The sequence below is a fragment of the Eutrigla gurnardus genome (assembly GCF_963514095.1).
Source record: "Eutrigla gurnardus genome assembly, chromosome: 6".
In the NCBI taxonomy this organism is placed as follows: Eukaryota; Metazoa; Chordata; class Actinopteri; order Perciformes; family Triglidae; genus Eutrigla; species Eutrigla gurnardus.
Genome location: NC_139920.1, coordinates 16819480 through 16825479, shown reverse-complemented (window position 1 = coordinate 16825479; position 6000 = coordinate 16819480). Strand labels below are relative to the sequence as shown.

The 6000-nt window shown below is 43.4% G+C and overlaps 1 protein-coding gene across 1 annotated transcript in view; it reads left to right on the top strand.

The window, feature by feature from the left end:
• Positions 1-4849: 4849 nt before the first annotated feature.
• Positions 4850-6000, top strand: part of nek7 (NIMA-related kinase 7) — a 58293-nt gene continuing 57142 nt past the window's right edge. Inside the window, exon 1 of the mRNA XM_084012113.1 lies at positions 4850-5169. The gene's annotated coding sequence lies outside the window, so the exon portion shown is untranslated. The remainder of the gene's footprint in view (positions 5170-6000) is intronic.

Below are 6000 nucleotides of genomic sequence, written 5' to 3'. Positions count from 1 at the left end.
TGTTGAATTCCAACAATGTGGGAAACAGCAAACACTTCAGTCGGTCCAAGAGGAAAACCTCAGTCGCCGGGGTGCCTGCGCGCTGTGGCAGCAGGGCTGTGTTCCCCAGGTCTGATGGGAGGACGGTGGGCGGGTTGACACCGCCGAGCTACAGGAAGCAGGGGGCTGGAGCAGAAACACAAACAAACACAGCCAGCCCCGCTCAGTTATGGAGCTGCAAGATAAAAATTCTGGACAACGTCACAGCGCCTGTTTTGACAAGAATTTCAGGGGTTTGCTGCTGGGCTGGTGGTGACTGGAATGCATCTTATCGTGTGTGTGTGTGTGTGTGTGTGTGTGTGTGTGTGTGTGTGTGTGTGTTGAAACCTCATCCGCTACCTTCTTGCCAATAGGGTTGAGTCACCCTATTCCAGGTATGTTCTTTTTAATTTCTGGATATATTGTAAAGATAAGGAAGAGTGGGGGGAAAAAATCCCTGTGTGACTTTATTGCATTGAAGCCTTTGCACACCACACGTTTTCTGTCCATTAACATATCCAAGCAATATCAAAGATGAATCTAATTTCAACCTGTCACACTTACCGTTGCATCAGTTGCAATGCAAAGAGATGAACACAATGTTGTCTGTCTGTGCAGAGACGTCGTCAGGTAAGAAAGGAGGGCTTCTGCCGACTGCCATCCTCCTCCACCTCTCTTATCTCCTCCCCCTGTTAAATGACAGCCTCTGTGTACCGTGGCTGTACAAAAACAATGCTGACAGTGCTCGGTGTTTTCTGTCACACAAGCAGTTCGCTCATAAAGTCCAGGGGACTCAGATGTATGTGACAAGAGCCGAAAAGATCTGAAATGTCTACCATTCGATCTGAAATGCCAATGTTAAACCCCCCCCCATAAAATATACACCATTGGATTTATGGAAAACACATGAGCAGGTTTTTTAATTTTATTCACAGATGACGTGTTTAAAAAGAAAAAAGGTAAACACAGAGAGTGGGCTCAACGTGACCCAGATACGTGCTGGTTTATCAGGGTTAGGGTTTTTACAAAACTGCCCAAACTTGTGACATTTGCAATGGAGGCCTGCCTCTGTGGTCAAGTGTGTTACATGCAAAGGTCAAATGAGAAACCAACTGTAAGATCAAGCCCTTTACTCGGCCTGTCATCACAAAATAATTATGTCTCCACTGCTGATTAATTATATGGACGTGGGATATGGTGTCCAACATTTTGTAGGTATCAAAGCTAGTCTCCTATTCTGAGTGTGCAAGACGTAGACGTTAAACTGAACCCGGATGGGTATTTTCAGAGAAGCTTCACGCTACCGTTTACAGTTATATGGAGAATGAGTTTGCTACCCTCCAGGACACACACACACACACACACACACACACACACACACGTACATACATGGTCACACAGATATTTCCACACATTATACACAAGCGGTGACAGGCGACAGGGTCAAAACAAAGTATGGGATGATCACTGAGGCATAGGCCACACCTGCAGTTGACATGTTGCTCTGATAGTGTTGTTTCTATTGTCACTTTGTGTGTGTGTGTATGTGTGTGTGTGTGTGTGATATTCTGCCAGTTCTGCCTCAGTTCCTTCCTCTCATTGCTAGGCGCCTATTTAACCTCACCTCACACTCCAACCACCCTGCTAACACAAACACCAACCAGCACCGGGACGCACACAAACACCGGCGCACACAGGCAGATGTCAGAGGGGTGACGATGTGAATGAGACGCAGCTAAACTGTGATGTGTGTGTGTGTGTGTGTGTGTGTGTGTGTGTGTGTGTGTGTGTGTGAGAGACTGAGTCCTGCCCCGCTGGTTGATGCAGAACAGGTGGAGAGATCCTCTGTGCTGGTTGTTTGCCAAGAGAAGGAATGCAATCTATACACACACACACACACACACACACACACACACACAAAAGCAGCTATTGAATTTTTAGGCAGAAATAATATGCCAGTTTTGTCCTTCACGTTATCAGCCTATGTCTCCTGTGCCTCATTTACGCGGCGCTCTCCACACGCCTTTATTTCTCTGTTGTGCTGTTATTCTATATTTACAGGTATTTGTTGTGTGACGGCTCACATCTCAACAACCTTGAAAATGCTGCGATCAAGGCTGATAACTACGGGTTGCAATTGCACTTTGAAGACAAAACAACATTAATTAGCGTTTAAAATGGAAATGCAGGCGTCGCATGCACGCATGCCTCCAAGTTTGCCTTAGTATATGAAGAGAGAGAGACAACATTTCGTGCATATTTTCACCCGCAGTCCCTTTCTCTCTTCCTCTGATAGCTGCGCTCGGCGAGGTACACAAACAGGAAGCTCATCTACATTGATACGGCATGTTTCAGCGTGTGACAGGTCATCTTTGTACTGGCGGAGTGTAACCTCTCAGTTCTTGCTAAACCTTCAGGATGCACGCAGCTTCTCTCCCCTCCATCTGCTGGTCTCTATGAAGTCTGCACCGGATCACAGGAGCTTTGACTGCAGCTTCTGTCTCTACCACATTGCAGTCATACCTAACCCCTGAGCCAGATCAACAACACAGGGGGAAATAAAAAAGACATGAGTGAAAACATCAACATTTTTTCTTTTTAAATGTCTAAAATGTGCTTTCAGCCCCTGGGTGCAAAATTTCAGCATATAAAGCACCGGCAAAAAATATTCAGGGAGAATTGCACCGATGTGTGTTGGAGAAAAAAAATGATCTAGTGTGCATTTGATTTTTTAAATATCTTATTCACTCTATAGCTACTTAATTATCAGAATTGCAAATGATCAGAAATGATTGTAACATATTAGTGGCCAAATTCTTGTAAATTCATCTCCATCGTCAGAATATCTTTATTTGTTCAGGAAAAATAACAAGAAATATGAGCAAGAGTTTCTAACACATCAGAGTTAAATGTCACGTTTACAGTAAAATGTGGAAAACACCTCTATAAATCCAGCGATTCAACCTTCTCCATTCCCCCTGCAGGGAGAACCTTTTCCATCCTGGTTACCTGCAAGCGACACCAGGAAAAGTTTGAAGGGGAAGAGAGCCAAATAGATGACAATACTCTCTTCACGCTTAAAAAATATCCCCGAATCAAAAGGAAATCCTCTCTGTTAAATAAACAATATCAGCAAAAAGAACACAAAAAGTTTTCTATTGGTTTAAAGCGCCAGATCAGTGCAGAAAGCCACTTTTAGAACAATGGAAATTCAACACGATTATTAAACAGTTTTCTACCAAACAGACGTGGAGGCATGTGTGTTGAACTAGAGGATCTCTGGGTGCAGCTCCCCTCGCAGACTGATGCATTACTTTTCATCCATCCATCTAATTATTCCCTCAGAAACCTGAAATTTGAAGATACAAAAGACCGTCCCTATCTGTCACTGAGCGCCATTGATCTTATTGAAAGAAAATGTGGGTGTAGAGGAAACCCAATATAACTCATGCTATTAAATTCCACACAGCATTATTCACATACAGAATTGACAGATTTCTGTGAGACGTTTCTTTTAATCTTCAACTGTTGTTGAAGAAAAAGGGGGAAAAATCCTACACTCCAGGCATCTCTCCCTTTTCCATATTTGCAGTGAGGTTAACAAAAAAGGCTATTGAAGTACGGCAGAAAAAACACAACCCCACCTAACTTGTTGATTATTAACAATGGGGATGGGAAGAAGACAGATGTGTTTCCTGTGTATCAGTGGCGTTTGAATTGTCAGTCTGAAATCAGCGATGAAACTTTTATCAAAGCAAAGTAAGCTGATCAATTCCAGATGCTTTCGCTGTCCATGCGAGTCAATCCGAGATACCATTTTTGTCAATAAATCCTCATGATATTCCCAAGAGCAGGCTGCTTGTGTGTCATGGGACGTGTGGGTATGCATGTGTATAATGATTGCAAGCAAGGCTGTGCGTCAAAGAGTGCTTATAACAGTGTGTGTTCAGCAGAATCCATTAAGCATCGGCTGTCTCTCTCTCTCTCTCTCTCTCGCACCCTCAGCGAATCATCACGTGTATTCAAAACGAAGTCAGAATAACCATTCTAAGAATGTGTCACCCCCATTGGTTCAAAGTAATTAAGTATATTTAATTGGATACAGTACTTCCTTCAAACACGCATTTCTATTAAACTACTTTAGAGAGAAACAGTGTTTTCTTTACATTTATCTCACAGCTGTATTTTACACACAAAAAAAAAATATATATTATATTTAACATTTTTAAAGATGGATTTGTTTAGTTGTTATCTTGATGACACCATCGCCAATTAAGGTTGTGAGATTGCGGTCAAAGCGTACCTTGATTTATCTGAAAATGCTTGTTAAGCTGACATTTTCAAGGTCAAGAAATAATCATGAAATTCTTAAGAAGCACACACCGTGACTTGAGACTTGACTTGGACTCTTGCTCAAATACTTTTGCGCATCTCCACCTTTCACCAAAGCTGGCGACTTTTTACACTCACACTGCCCTAAAAGTCTTATGTTGAATGCAAAGTCATTTTTAAGTAATTAAGTTTTCATCAGCTAATCTGCATAACTAATCTACTAAGAGTGTTCCTGCATTGTGTGTGTACTGTAGAGGGCCCCATGTGAGATTCAGCTGAAAGCGCTGCAAAAGCTTGTAGGCTAAGTTAAAAAGTGTGTTGTCTTCAACTGTTTCCAAGATTTAACTTTCTCTCCCCACCATTACATCCCATCTCTCAACGAATACCGCGGGAATGTTCCACGCACGTTGAATCTCGCGGTATTTGACAGCTTCCCTCCACTCTTTGACACTCGCCCCGCCCCTGCGCCCCGGGAATGCTGGGTTGTTTACATTACTGGCACACGGGTCAGCAGTGCGGTGATGAGAGGGGCCTGCTAGTGCAGAGAGGCTATCTGGAAACACACGTACACATCTTGACTTGCTCCACAGCACCTAGGCTCTCTCTCTCTCTATCTCTCTCTCTCTCTCTCTCTCTCTCGCTAAAGAAAAAAAAAGTTTCCAGCGCTGAGACAACGGTGCCACGAAAGAAGAGAGGACCCCGACGAGTCGACTTTTTAGGAGAAAAAAGTCAAAAACGAAGACAACCGCCGCAGCCAGCAGGAGAAGCGTTCAACGCGAAGGAGAAGGAATAGCTTAGCAACAGGAGTCCCACTTCCTGGTAAGAACAGCGACACCGTTAGCTTCAGAGTAAACTCCCGAATCTGGACTAACTCTGGACGGCTAGGAAACCACTTGTAAGCTGTTTAAAATGACACATATTTACTCTTGGTCTGCTTTGGGAGTGACAGTGTTACGAAGCTCACGCGTTGTCAGTGTTTAGTGGAAACGCGATCTTGACACTCACTTGGGAAAAAGTTCATGGGAAGTTCGCTGAGCTAGCTTAGCCTGTTAGCCGACTAGCATGCCGCGGTGCTAACTTTCACTGCCTCGGAATGACACAGCCGCCGCTGTCATTTAAAGTCAACAACGGCATTGTAACGCTGTGATTACAGTTCGCCAGACAACTACTTTCCAGAGCCCTTTAGTGAAACCATGTGGTGGAAACACGAGAGTAGCTAAATAAAGTAGCCGCTTAGTGAAGACTGTGTTGTTATAGTACACGTATGCTGCACCATTACTTCCTTATACGGCCTCACTTTTGTAGGTTATATTTTCCAATGTGACATTTCTGTAGGAACGTATCTGCATTTTACTCATTTGCACTGTGACTACGTGTATGGGTAAACACAATTTGGAGGAACAGAGTGACAAACAGCCATGTAAATAAATAACAGAGGAATCTACAGGCCCATACGATAGTTTGGTTGCTGATCATGTATTGATCTATTAGTGGAAGTGAACAGCTTTAAAGTCAATGAGCTTAACAAGTGGACACGTTTCATGCACCTCAGCATTGTGAAGTGAACATCACCTCTGCATCCTACAAACTAACTTACACACTTACTTACTTTTCCCCAAGAAGATGGCAGAAGCCTCAGTTACTAGTAGT